The following is a 15,517-nucleotide window of genomic DNA, read 5'->3' on the forward strand; positions in this document are numbered from 1 at the left end:
TAGTTGGAATTTTCAAAGGAATTTAACGGAATACACTGAAATATAACTAAAGGATATACAACAGAAACGTACAAACAGTATACACATTGTACTGCATGTTTTATTCAATTACAACTGTTTAGGATAACATATTACATTATACTTTGTCACATAGTGTTTCTTAAAACACGTTTGAGGTGATGTTGAACAGTTGTAATAATAGGTCATAGCTTTTTTACATGTTTTGTGCTTTTCGGGGTTCTGCAGTTTTCCTCTTCTTTTGGTGGCATACCCCGCACGTTCTTTGTATAGACTTGCCTGCTGATTCATAAGAATTTCTAAATGGTGGGACACATTCCTTGTTTGATACTGTTGGTCATAGCATTTTCCGTGGACAACCATTTGGTAACAACATGTTCCCCAAATTTTCTTGTTTCTACTTGTATTTATGGGTTTCTGGTACATGATGTGAGCATTTACTATACTTGTTCCTAAAAGCAAATGTAGTGCTGGTTTCAGATACCACTTTGTACTCTTCGGTATCGTTCTGTCATATGACATCATGTATTTGCTTCTGTCAATGCCAGTTTTTCCATTTTTATATGCCAATACTTTCAAAGATGCTCATTTTGGAGGATGATTGCAGTGTGTAGACTCGGAGCTTGATGTCCTAATAGGCTTATGTATTGATACCGTCCTAACATCGTGAACATCCCTCCACAATGCCATTGTCATCTTTATGTGCTCTCTTAAATGGGTACAACATTACAAAACTTGGTGTAATACAGTTCCAATGACACACATTTTGAATTTTAGACATTTGACTGCTAATTCATAGGTCATGTAAAAGTTGTCGACAAACAGTGTTTCCTTCATTTAGCAATTTATCTGAAAGTTCAGTGCAGATGGTTTTGGCTATGCCAGTTTGCTTTCTTCCACTGGTATCTCATCCAGAATATAGTTTCACAGACCATGAATACCCTTTGGTGGGGCACAATTTGAAAAGTTTTATACCATACTTACACAATTTTGATAGTATGTATTGCTTGAACCTTAGTCATTCCCTTCAACAAACCATTGTCTGTATCTTCACCTGGCAAAGACTTTTTGATAATTGTCTGTATGTTTAGGAGTGGTAAAAGTATTCAAAGTCTGCTACTTTCATCTGTCATTTCATTATATACAGAATAAAAAGTTTGCTAACAGTAATTCAAAACGATTACGGGACATCCTGCAGTGCAAAAATGAAAAGTTGTAAATAGGGCCCGCTGACAAACGTCTAATGAGTGCTCTGTACTAAGCCCATCTAAAGCATCAGTCCAATAAAGTTAGTAATTTCCTTAGATGTGATGTGTTTCTGTCTGTTCAGTCAAGCATGTTCAGTCATTTCATGATGATGCAGTTTCTGCTCTCCATATCTATTAGTCTCTGTGGCTAAAAGGCTCATCACTTTGTCATTTAAGAATAGCAAAAGCACAAATATCAGATGACAAATCCATCAGACGCCCACGTTTCCTGGTGAACAGAAGCGACCTGCCTGTTAGCGAGTTCATTCCGCTGGAGATTGTCCAGTAAGTCATCAACAGAGTTCAGTTCCCCTTCTTCTTCTTCTTCTGCAGAAAATTCATCCAACATGTTGCCAAGGTTTCCACTTGGACACGATTCCTCCAGATCGGGGTCTGAACTCATTGAAATTCTATGGAGCACTTTCCCTCTAAAATACACTACTTTTCATCTAAAACACACTACTTTGTCACTACTATTCGCCTCACTTTCATTTATTCTTTTACGTCGTCTGAGGAACATTATGAGGATACGAAGGTCATCTACCTGCGACTCACATATGCTTCTCGACTCGGTGGCGGATCTGAAATAACTGCAGTGAGATCACAGGCAGTTCTCTAGCTGAAGTTCGTGTTACTTTTCCCATTGTGTAACTGGACACTTTATTCTTTGTAATGAATCAAAGGTTCTGTGACATAGATCACGGGCAACTCGCATGCCAACTCAAGTTGCATCGTTGATATTCCTGCTTGTCACTCTGTTTATGGAATGAAATTTCCACTTTACAGCGGAATGTGCGCTGATATGAAACTTCCTGGCAGATTAAAACTATGTGCCGGACCGAGACTCGAAGTCGGGACCTTTGCCTTTTGTGGGCAAGTGCTCTACCAACTGAGCTATCCAAACACGACTCACGCCCTGTCCTCACAGCTTCAATTCTGCCAGTACCTCATCTCCTACCTTGCAAACTTCACAGAAGCTATCCTGCGAACCTTGCAGAACTAGCATTCTTGGAAGAAAGGATATTGTGGAGACATGGCTTAGCCACAGCCTGGGGGATGTTTATAGAATGAAATTTTCACTCTACAGCGGAGTGTGCGCTGATATGAAACTTCCTGGTAGATTAGTTCTGCAAGGTCCGCGGGAGAGCTTCTGTGAAGTTTGGAAGGTAGGAGACGAGGTACTGGTGGAATTAAAGTTGTGAGGACGGGGCATGAGTCATGCTTGGGTAGCTCAGGTGGTAGAGTACTTGCCCACAAAAGGCAAAGGTCCTGAGTTCGAGTCTCGGTCGGGCACACAGTTTTAATCTGCCAGGAAGTTTCACTCTGTTTATGTTCCAGCAGTCCGAGAATTGAATTTGAAACTCAGCTGAATTGTGTTGGCTGACGAATATGTTAAAGGTTTAATTGGTAGGACTATTAGGATGGGCACCTGCAAGAATTTATTGGGGGGGGGGGGGGGGGTTAGGGGTGTCAGTCTTCTGAAATTGCCATTTTTTGATACAACTGATTCAGCGAGTTTGAGAACATATAGTGCCCCAATAGTTAAATTTGATGGTAATTACACAACACCAGTTGTATTTCTAATGATTGACAGCTTTTATGTCTGTCACTTTGCTATCAAAATGGTAAGCATATTTTATTAATATAAAGAAAGTACATATTGTTTATATTATAAATATGACTATGAATACCACTATATTGGTGCAACAATCTTCTTAAATCCGTAGCATTCGATGGGTTAGTCACAAAACATTTGCTTGTTCATTCATGTACCAATAATTTTAGATTTTCACAGAAAATTTAAAGTCTCAAATCTAAAAAAAAGTCAGCATGATTGAGAAAATGCTATTGGTTAGCAACAGAAATACTCAGGAAAAGGACTCAAATTATTACTCTGCAAACTGTAGAGCCAGAAGTAAACGTTTAAAAAGATCAAGGTTTTCTCCATCACGATTGGCAATGCTAAATCTGCAGTTTAGTAGAGTTGTAGGCAGTCATTGCTAGACACATTTGTAATGAATATAACATTGTGCCTGAGATTGTGGGAGGAGGCAGGTGCCCCCCTTGACCATCCATGTGGACACCTAAGACTACTTGGAATCCCAGACTTTTCAGTTATCAGGAGAGTCGTTTTAGGAAACTAGTAATTTTTACCGCAGTTTAATCTTGTTTTGTGTGCCTGCTTAAATTGTTATAGGCAATCAGCAATGTTTTATCTCCACAGATTAAAAGATAATCAGCAGGCTTAAGTTAAAGTTATTTGTCCGCTCCCTTTAACACGTTGCACCAGCCAAAATCGAGCCCCACTGTGAATGCTGTTCCCAAACACGGGATGAGTCGGTTGACACTCATAAGCAGCTCGAAATCACCCTGACTGCTGTCAAAATATTAGCAGCTGCTGCGATTCGGTGTGTTGGAAGAGCTCCCGAGAGTCGTGTACCTGTAATACCTGTATCGGAGGTGCCTCAAATACTACCCTCTTCTGTCGATCTTATCTCCTCTGCAGAAACTACAGGGTCTGTGATTAGCCGTCCACTTGACTGCGAGTGACATGTCAGTGGTAGATCCAGGTGTCCTGTATGGGGTTGACAGGGACCAGGGAGGACTCGAGGTGGTGTACCGATCCCCCTAACCAAGAAGTTTTGAGGTGCTGTCTTTCACTGAAACTGACCCTGTCGGACTCACTTCATGTGTTGTGGGGAAACGTGTGTTGTCCAGTGTCTGGAGGAGGCAAACACAAAAGGCAAAAGGGTAGGGTTCTGCTAGTAATCAGCAGTTGAAATATGTAGAAAATGATGGTATTCGTTTGGGAAATGGCAGCAAGGGACAGGAAAGGACACCTGGTGCACCCGTGTGTATGCCCAGGGGCTTCATTCAACATGTTGAAGAGGCTATTCCAGCAGCGACTGCGGGAACAGGGTGCAACAGCTGCAGTTTGTAGTGGGCGTTGGAATGTATGAGCCTGTCGTTGTGCTCTGAAGTCGTTCTTGGGTCATTCCAGTGACTGGCAGAGAAGGGTGTGAAGACCAGCCTTGTGCGTGGGGTTTCAATGAAGCTCACAGTTTGCAGCATTGTCCCCTTGTAGTGGGTAATAAAAAAGGAAAAAAAGGTTGAAAATGTGGGTAGAAATGGTGAATAAAAAGGGGTTTTAAAATCGTTAATGACCGTGAAAAAGGGAAAGAATGAAATGCAAATCAGACTTCATATTACAGAAAAGCTATCGGACTTCGTGATTCGGGAAAGATAGTGTTGGGGTGGTCCTTGTGGCGTTTCTGAGCAAAAGTCGAACCAATTTCCACTACAAAATTTATTTGAAAGAGAACAGAGCATAACAAAATGTGATTAACAGGGGGAAATGGCGTAGATAAGAGTTCATTCTTTACCGTGTTAACATGTCTTCTCTCGTGCGGCGTCCAGGTCTTGTTCTCCAAAAATCTCCTGCTTCATTTCTGCGTGAAAAGTCTGCTCTGAAATCTTGCAATAAATTTCATTGTCCAGGAATTACTAATGTATACAAATTAAAACCATCTTGATATTGAATGCAATGTATTTTACGTTGCTGCTTCCATCCTCCAAATTTCATACAAACTTCCACAATACGTCTGCACATTAATAAGTTTTTTTCGTCTTAATCCGACCAAGACTAGCTAATAAGTTTTTATGTCTGAATCATATTAAGACTAGCAAATAAGTGAAATTAACCTTCCGCTCTCAAAAGACAAGAGTGGGTAGAAAACAAAAATAGTTACAATTTTTGTACCTTCATTTTCTTATAAATTTTTTTTCTCTGCCGTCGAGCACTCATACAGCTGCGACGGTATAATTTATATCTGAGGAACGAGTGTAGCACGGCAAAATTCAAAGTCCCGCTACATCCCCTGAACTGATTGTGGCCCTTTGGTGCTGAGTTGAGTGGAAGGACTGTGACAAGCTAGGCTGTGACTTCCTGGACTTGTGCCCTAGGTTGAGAACTGTAGGGTCCCTGTAAATAGGTCAGGTGTGCACTACACATCAGAGGCTGCTGCTCAGGTAGCCGAGTGCGTGTGGGGTGCACACAAGGGTTTTTTAGATTTGGCAACTCTCCATCCAATCCAGATAACGATAGCTGTAGGAAACCCAGAAGTATCAGTGTAAGATCGAAATAAATGCCTCCCACAGGTGGGAGTATTAAAATACTAAAGATAAACTGCTGAAGCACTCACCACTACGTGCCAGAGTTTGAAGTGCTCATGAAAAGCAGTGAAGTTTACATAATACAGGGTGATTCAAAAAGAATACCACAACTTTAAAAATGTGTATTTAATGAAAGAAACATAATATAACCTTCCATTATACATCATTACAAAGAGTATTTAAAAAGGTTTTTTTCACTCAAAAACAAGTTCAGAGATGTTCAATATGGCCCCCTCCAGACACTCGAGCAATATCAACCAGATACTCCAACTCGTTCCACACTCTCTGTAGCATATCAGGCGTAACAGTTTGGATAGCTGCTGTTATTTCTCATTTCAAATCATCAATGGTGGCTGGGAGAGGTGGCCTAAACACCATCTCCTTAACATACCCCCATAAGAAAAAATCGCAGGGGGTAAGATCAGGGCTTCTTGGAGGCCAGTGATGAAGTGCTCTGTCACGGGCTGCCTGGCGGCCGATCCATCGCCTCGGGTAGTTGACGTTCAGGTAGTGCTTGAACCAATTTCAGACGATAAGGTTTCATAACTAACCTTTTTTGTAAGACTCTCCATACAGTTGATTGTGGAATTTGCAGCTATCTGCTAGCTCTGCGAGTCGGTTTTCCTGGGCTGCGAACAAATGCTTGCTGGATGCGTGCTACATTTTCATCACTCGTTCTCGGCCGTCCAGAACTTTTCCCTTTGCACAAACACCCATTCTCTGTAAACTGTTTATACCAATGTTTAATACACCACCTATCAGGAGGTTTAACACCATACTTCGAAATGCACGCTGAACAACTGTAGTCGATTCACTTCTGCCGTACTCAATAACACAAAAAGCTTTCTGTTGAGCGGTCGCCATCTTGGCATCAACTGACGCTGACGCCTAGTCAACAGCGCCTCAAGCGAACAAATGTACAACTAAATGAAACTTTATAGCTCCCTTAATTCACCGACAGATAGTGCTTAGCTCTGCCTTTTGTCGTTGCAGAGTTTTAAATTCCTAAAGTTGTGGTATTCTTTTTGAATCACCCTGTACTATGTACAGAAAGCTGGTTGAAACCTGAAATTGATAGCAGTGAGATTTTAGGGGAAAATTTAAATGTATATCGAAAGGAAAGCCAATGAAAAATGGAGCTGGCATATTTGCCGCAACAGACAAAAAAACTCAAATCCACAAAGGTAGAAATTGAAGCTGCATTTGAGATTGTTATGGCAGGACTCAGTATCAGGGGTGGGCGTAAAATGATGATTGGATCCTTCTGTCGCCTACCAGACTCATCTCCTGATGTAACTAAAAACTTCAGAGAAAACCTCATTGCACTTGTACATGATAGGAGGGAACCTCCATGGTTTACAATCACTGTAAAGAAACTTCTAAAGAAACAGAGATTACTGCATAATAGGTATAAAACAAAGCGAAGGACTATAGATAGAGAGCTGCTACATGAAACATGTTTGGCTATCGAGAGAGCAATGTGTGACACCTTCAATGACTGCTGTAGCAGAATATTATCAAATGACATTTCACAAAACCCAAAGAAATTCTGGTCGTATGTAAAGGCTATCAGTGGCACCAAAGTTAGTGTGCCGTCCCTAGCGAATGAGACAGAAACTGAAATTGAGGGTAGCAAAGCAAAACCTAAAATGCTTAACTCCATTTTCAAATGTTCCTTTACAAAGGGCAACCCAGGAGAATTGCCTCAGTTTATTATCCTCATTGGTGTCGAGAAACAGTTGAAATCATTAAAATTGAACATAGCTCAGGGCCCCGATGGAATCCCTGTCAGATTCTATACTGGATTTGCAGCTGAGTTAGCCCCTCTTCTCACTATAATCTATTATAGATCCATAGAACAAAAAACCATGCCCAGCTCTTAGAAAAACACACAAGTGACATCTGTGTACAAGAAGGGTAGTAGAAGTGATAGAACATATTCTGAGCTCAAACATAATGAGGTATCTTGAACGGAATGACCTCATGAATGCCAACCAGCGTGGTTTTCGAAAACATCGATCACGTGAAGCCCAACTCCCACTTTTCTCTTGACATTCTGAAAGTTTTGGATCAAGGCAACCAGGTAGATGTCGTGTTTCTAGATTTCCAAACAGCATTTGACTCAGTACCGCACCAATGCTTATTGTCAAAAGTATGATCGTATGGAGTATCATTTGAAATTTGTGACTGGATTGAGGACTTTGTTGTTGGGAGGACACAGCATGTTATCTTGGATGGAGAGTCATAGTCATAGATGTAGGAGTAACTTCAGGTGTGCCCCAGGGAAATGTGTTGGGACCCTTGCTGTTCATGTCATATATTAATGACCTCACAGACAATATTAACAGTAAAATCAGGCTTTTTGCAGATGATTCAGTTATCTATTATAAAGTACTATCTGAGAGAAGCCGCATAAATATTCAGTCAGATTGTGATAAGATTTCAACGTGGTGCAGAGATTGGCAATTTGCTCTAAATGTTCAGAAATGTAAAATTTTGCACTTCACAAAATGAAAAACAAAGTAGTATCCTATGATTATAACATCAATCCGGCACTGCTGGAATCGGCCAACTCAGACGAATTCCTGGGAGTAACACATTGTGGGGGTATGCGATGGAATGATCACATAGTTTCAGTCATGGTAGAATACCGGGGAAGTGCAATCAGTCTACAAAGGAGATTCCTTACAAATCACTTGTGCGACCATTTCCATAATATTACTGAAATGTGTGGGACCTGTACCAGGTAGGACTAACTGGGGCTATTGAATGTATACAGAGAAGGGCAGCACAAATTGTCACAGGTGTTTTTGACCCGTGGGAATGTGATGCTGAAGAAACGTGACTGCCAGGCTCCTGAAGACAGACATAAACTATCCCAAGAAAGTCTGTTAACAAAGTTTCAAGATCCAGCTTTACATGATTACTCTAGGAATATACTACAACCCCTGCATATTGCTCTCACTGGGATTGTTAGTATAAGATTAGAATAATTGCTGCATGCGCAGGGGCATTCCAGCAATCATTCTTCTCACACTCCATACGTGAATGGAACGGGAAGGAACCTTAGTAACTGGGTACAATGGGACATACTCTCTGCCATTCACCTCACGGTGGTTTGCAAAGTGTGGCTGGAGATGTAGAAATGATGTCAACAAAGTGATTAATTCTACTGCAGATTGTTGATCGCTGTTCTCTCAGTTACATTGGACATAGCAAGTTTGTGATTAGATTAGGACATGAGTTTAAATTCAGGGTCGCAGTTCTGCCACAGTTCAGTAATTGGCCACTTAAGAATCATCTGTCGATAGTGTCTCCCGTTTCCGTAATACGTCGCATTACACATTAACAGCATTTGTGAAGTGACTCACTGTGTTTGTATGTCACCTATAACCGAGAGTGGTACCCCACAGCGGATGTGGCAACACTGTGGCAGATGTCGATTATCAAGTAATTTTAACCAGACTGTAGAAATCTTTGACTTTTAGATTATCTTGTACTGAGAAAGTACATTAGGTAATGTCACATTTATTTATTTACTGTGTCAAAAATAGACAATATAAAACACAAATATACATGTCTTTACTAAAGCAAAAAAATACCACAAATGTTTTACAATTCCAAACCAGAACTCAGCAACTTCTGGTGCACTAATCACCAGGGATCAGGGCTGCACCGACATATTGCATTGTCGTGGGCCAGACGCTTTTCAGCCCCCAGCCCCATTCGTCCTTATGCCACCTTGTTTGATATGGACTTGTAGACATTTTTAGTTTTCATACTTTTTTTGGTGCTCTCTTAAATTAAGCTTCCACATTAATCTTCTTAATAATAATTGTGGACTTGAAATAAATGCAACGTAGGTAGATAACATGAAATTAAGTAGTAAGGAGGCACAATTTTCACATTTGGCAGCCAGCTGCTACAGGTATCTACATCTACATGCATACTCTGCAATGAACTGTGAAGTGCGCAGTAGAGAGTACTTCCCATTGTACCAGTTATTAGAGCTGCTTCCTGCCAATTCACATGTGGAGTGCAGGAAGAATGATTCCTTAAATGGCACTGTGAGCACTGTATACAGGGTGTTACAAAAAGGTACGGCCAAACTTTCAGGAAACATTCCTCACACACAAAGAAAGAAAATATGTTATGTGGACATGTGTCCGGAAACAATTACTTTCCATGTTAGAGCTCATTTTATGACTTCTCTTCAAATCACGTTAATCATGGAATGGAAACACACAGCAACAGAATGTACCAGTGCGACTTCAAACACTTTGTTACAGGAAGTGTTCAAAATGTCCTCAGTTAGCGAGGATACATGCATCCAACCTCCGTCGCATGGAATCCCTGATGCGCTGATGCAGCTCTGGAGAACGGCGTATTGTATCACAGCCGTCCACAATACGAGCACGAAGAGTCTCTACATTTGGTACCGGGGTTGCATAGACGAGAGCTTTCAAATGCCCCCGTAAATGAAAGTCAAGAGGGTTGAGGTCAGGAGAGCGTGGAGGCCACAGAATTGGTCTGCCTCTACAAATCCATCGGTCACCGAATCTGTTGTTGAGAAGCGTACGAACACTTAGACTGAAATGTGCAGGAGCTCCATCGTGCACGAACCACATGTTGTGTCGTACATGTAAAGGCACACGTTCTAGCACCACAGGTAGAGTATCCTGTATGAAATCTTGATACCGTGCTCCATTGAGCATAGGTGGAAGAACGTGGGGCCCAATCGAGACATCACCAACAATGCCTGCCCAAACATTCACAGAAAATCTGTGTTGATGATGTGATTGCACAATTGCGTGCAGATTCTGGTCAGCCCACACATCTCGATTGTGAAAATTTACAATTTGATTACGTCGGAATGAAGCCTCATCCATAAAGAGAACATTTGCACTGAAATAAGGATTGACACATTGTCGGATGAACCATTCGCAGAAGTGTACCCGTGGAGGCCAATCAGCTGCCGATAGTGCCTGCACACGCTGTACATGGTACGGAAACAACTGGTTCTCCCGTAGCACTCTCCATACAGTGACGTGGTCAACGTTACCTTGAACAGCAGCAACTTCTCTGACGCTGACATTGGGCTTATCGTCAACTGCACCAAGAATTGCCTCGTCCATTGCCGGTGTCCTCGTCGTTGTAGGTCTTCCCCAGTCGCGAGTCATAGGCTGGAATGTTCCGTGCTCCCTAAGACGGCGATCAATTGCTTCGAACGTCTTCCTGTCGGGACACCTTCATTCTGGAAATCTGTCTCGATACAAACATACAGCGCCACGGCTATTGCCCCGTGCTAATCCGTACAGCAAAGGGGCATCTGCCAACTCTGCATTTGTAAACACTGCACTGACTGCAAAACCACGTTCTTGATGAACACTAACCTGTTGATGGTACGTACTGATGTGCTTGATGCTAGTACTGTAGAGCAATGAGTCACATGTCAACATAAGCACCGAAGTCAACATTACCTTCCTTCAATTGGGCCAACTGGCGGTGAATCGAGGAAGTACAGTACACACCGATGAAGCTAAAATGAGCTCTAACATGGAAATTACATGTTTCCAGACACATGTCCACATAACATCTTTTCTTTATTTGTGTGTGAGGAATGTTTCAGGAAAGTTTGGCTGTACCTTTTTGTAACACCCTGTACAACATAATCTTGTCTTTGCAATCCCTACTGGAGCAGTACTATGGGGGTAGAAGTATATTCTTAGATTCATCATTAAACTTGGTACTTGAAGCTTACTAACTAGGCCTTCCTGGGATACATTGCGTGTATCTTGAACTGTCTGCCAGTTCAGTTCTTGAGCATCTTCATGGGACTCCTACGGGCCAGACAAACCTGTGACAATTCGTGCTGCCATTCTCTGTATATGAAATTACAATGAAATCCAGACCTTTAGCTGCTTACCTGCATTGATAAATATCGACGGGGACAGTTGAAAAATGTGTGCCTCGACCAGGACTCGAATCCGGGACCTCCTGCTTACGTGGCAGACACACTATCCGACTGAGCCACTGAGGACACAGAGGATAGTGCGATTGCAGGGACTTATCTCTGGTGCGCTCCACGTGAGCCGCACACTTCCAAATTTCTGTCCACACACTACATTTGTAGTGCCCCTGCCCACCATACTTGTTACTCACGGCAGTCAATCTACCTATTCCCAGAAGAGTTCGGGCAATGTGAGTGCATCCGCACTGAAGAAGATCATTGGCCGGTAAGCCTTATCTCTATGAAGATGGTATGGCAGTCGCAATATCCTCTGTGTCCTCGGTGGTTCAGTCCAATAAAGCATTTGCCATCCGAGCAAGAGATCCCGGGTTTGAGTCCCAATCAGGGTACACATTTTTCAACTGTCACCGTTGATATTTATCAATGCCTGTAAGCAGCTAATGGTCTGCATTTCATTGCGCGCACACACACACACACACACACACACACACACACACACACACACACACACACACCCGCATATACACAGATCTGCTTGTGTCTGTGTATATGCGGATGGATGTGTGTGTGTGTGTGTGTGTGTGTGTGTGTGTGTGTGTGTGTGTGTGTGTGCGCGCGCGCGCGAGTGTATACCTGTCCTTTTTTCCCATAAGGTAAGTCTTTCCGCTCCCGGGATTGGAATGACTCCTTACCCTCTCCCTTAAAACCCACATCCTTTCGTCTTTCCCTCTCCTTCCCTCTTTCCTGACGAAGCAACCGTTTGTTGCGAAAGCTTGAATTTTGTGTGTATGTTTGTGTTTGTTCGTGTGTCTATTGACCTGCCAGTGCTTTTGTTTGGTAAGTCTCATCATCTTTCTTTTTAGATATACAATTTGATTAATAGTCGCATGTGAGGACCGGTGTCAAAAGGCTTCTGGAAACCTAGGAATATGGAATCGATCTGAGATTCCTTGTCGACAGCACTCATTACTTCATGGGAATAAAGAGCTAGCTGCGTTGCACAAGAACGATATTTTGTGAATCCGTGTTGGTTATGTATCAAGAAGTCATTTTCTTCAAGGCGATTCATAATGTTAGAGTACAGTATATGCTCCAAAATCCTACTGCAAATTGAGGTCAGTGATTTGGGTCTGTAATTCAATGGGTTACTACTATTTCATTTCTTGAATTTCATGTGACCTGTGCTACTTTCCAGTCTTTAGGAACAGACTTTTCATCAAGTGAGTGGTTGTATATGATTGCCAAGAAAGGCACTTATTGTGGCTGTATACTCTGAAACGAACCTGATTGGTATACCGTCTGGACCGGAAGACTTGCCTTTCTTAAGAGATTTGAGTTGTTTCGCCACACCTATGATATCTACTTTTATGTCATGCATGCTAACAGCTGTTCTGGTTTTGAGTTCTGGAATATTTGCTTCGTCTTCTTTGATGAAGGAATTACGGGAAACTATTTAGTAACTCTGCTTTAGTGGCACCATCATCGGCAACATTTCCGTCGCTATCACGCAGTGATGCTATTGACTGTTTTTTGCCACTGGTGTACTTTATATACGACCAGAATCTCTTTGGGTTTTCTACCATATTATGAGACTGTTTCATTGTAGAAACTATTAAAAGCATCTCACATTGACGTCCGCACTAAATTTTGAGCTTCCGTGAAACTTAGCCAGTCTTGGGGATATTGCGTTCTTCTGAATTTGGCATGCTTTTTTCATTGCTTCTGCAATAGTGTTCTGACGTGTTTTGTTACCATGGTTTATCAGTCCCGTTTCTCGTCTCTTATTAACTTATGCAGTATGAATCTATCTATTGCTGTCGATACTGTATCTTTGAATTTGAGCCATATCTGGTCTACACTTACATATTTAGCTTCGAAGGAATGGAGACTCTCTCTTAGGAAGGCATCAAGCAGAATTTTATCTGCTGTTTTAAATAGATATTCTTTGCGTTTATTTTTAGTGGTTTTGGTTGATATGGTTTTGAGCCTCGCTACAATGGCCTTGTGTTCACTAATCCCTGTATCCATTGTGATTCACTCTATTAGATCAGGATTATTTGTGGCTAAGAGGTCAAGACTGTGTTCGCAACCATTTTCAATTTGTGTGGGCTCATGAACTAATTGTTCAAAGTAATTCTCAGAGAAAGCATTTTATACAATTTGAGAAGATGCTTTCTGTCTACCACTGGCTTTAAACATGTATTTTTGCCAACAAATCGAGGGTAGATTGAAATGTCCACCAATTATAACTGTATGAGTGGGGTACTTATTTGTAATGAGATTCAAGTTTTCTTTGAACCGTTCAGCTATGATATCATCAGAGTCGGGGGGTCGGTAGAAGGAGCCAATTATTGTTGTGGTATGGCTGTTGAGTATAACCTCTACCTATAATAATTCGCAGGAACTATCTATTTCAACTTCACTACAAGATAAACTACTACCAACAGACACACACACCACCACCTACTTTATTTAATCTATCCTTTCTGAACACGGTTTGCACCTCTGTAAAAATTTCGGCAGAATTTCTCTCCGGCTTTAGTCAGCTTTCTGTTCCTATAACGATTTCAGCTTCAGCAATTTTTATCAGCGCTTGAAGCTCTGGTACTTTTCCAACACAGCTACGACAATTTACAACTATAATACCGACTGTTGCTTGGTCGATTTTCGTCATCTCTTTGCCCTGTATCCTTTGAGACTGGAGCCCTTTTTGATCTTTCCCAAGACTGTATAACCTATAAAAAAACTGCGCAGTCCACGCCACGCGGCCCCTGCTACCCGTGTAGCTGCCTCCTCTGTGTAGCGGACACCAGACCTAGTTAGCGGAACCCGAAACTCCACCACTCTTTAACATGTGGGCTCAGCCCCTCCATTATTAGTGTTATACCAATGTTGAGGCACATTGGTTCAGTTATTCCCCGTTATGAGTTATCTGGCATGGTGAGGTCAGGGCTTCATGGCGGCCATTTAGACAGGCCTGGAGATGTCACTGAACCACACACGGTCCTGGTGTATCCACACGTGATCCACAATTCCCTTGTCTCAGAGCTGAGGTATTAACTGCATTTGCAACAGCTTCAAATAAAAATTTTATTCAAAAAAAAATATAATCCTAATTCATATTGTGATGACATCCCAGTCTACATTGTAATATGAAGTGGGTGCCTTTTCAGTTGTTAAATATAATGCGTATTTTCATAGACCAGAAAAAGACATTCTATGCATGGGCTGCAATACATCACAAGGTGGCCAGAAAATAAAACTCTAGAGTGAGATATAGCTTTTGGAGCTGCTGTTGACAAAAAAGGGGAAGCTGCAACTCGCTGCTATGTGTCGTCGTTGGATAATTCGTTCATAAACATTGGTCTAAATGGTCGCGTTTCTTTCATTTTCAAATCTTTTTTGATAAGGTCATGCATTGTTTATAGTGGTACCTCAGATTCAGCTGCTCTTTTGTGAATGGATTACGTTGGAGACTGCTGCGTCAACTGACCGGCAGCGGCATATATTTCTTGTTGCGTTTCTGAAATTCAGTATATGATATGTTTTTGTGACTGCCTAGAGCAAAAGCGAGTTTGCTTTATGAGATGGGGCCTTGTCAAAGCGATCTCTTATAAGTACTCATTATTTGTCATTATCTGTGGAAGTATGTGTGCCCAAACACACGCTGCTTGTCACTCCTTGTCCATGTATCTTTGTCCACTTAAATTGGCCAAGGCTTTGGGGCTGAAATAATGCAACACTGAAGTAAAATAAGACAAAATTGACAACAATACTCTTCAGGGACAACAAAGAGAAGTTAAAAAAAATAGGGTTCATGCAGTGCCATATAGACAGTAGTTTTCCCCTCACTTTGTTAGAGAGTGCACCAAGAAAGGCAATGACCATACAGTGGATGGACCATACAGTGGCTTTTGGAGTGTGTATGTGGGTGTAGTAAAAACAGCTAGAAGAGGGGTGCAGAGTCTTCTGACACACTGTAGAGATGTAAGGATTTGTGCAGAATAGAGTTGCATGGATATCTGTATCAAATCACAGTAACAACATAGCCACAATTTATTATATTCACATACATACCTCAAATGAAACTGACTTTCCTAAAATCCGC

General features: G+C 41.7%; 1 protein-coding gene across 1 annotated transcript in view; it reads left to right on the top strand.

The window, feature by feature from the left end:
- Nucleotides 1–15,517, top strand: part of LOC126108223 (F-box/LRR-repeat protein 7-like) — a 29,048-nt gene that overhangs the window by 11,987 nt on the left and 1,544 nt on the right. The gene's annotated exons all lie outside the window — the stretch shown is intronic.

This window comes from Schistocerca cancellata, chromosome 11 (assembly GCF_023864275.1).
Source record: "Schistocerca cancellata isolate TAMUIC-IGC-003103 chromosome 11, iqSchCanc2.1, whole genome shotgun sequence".
Lineage (NCBI taxonomy): Eukaryota > Metazoa > Arthropoda > Insecta > Orthoptera > Acrididae > Schistocerca > Schistocerca cancellata.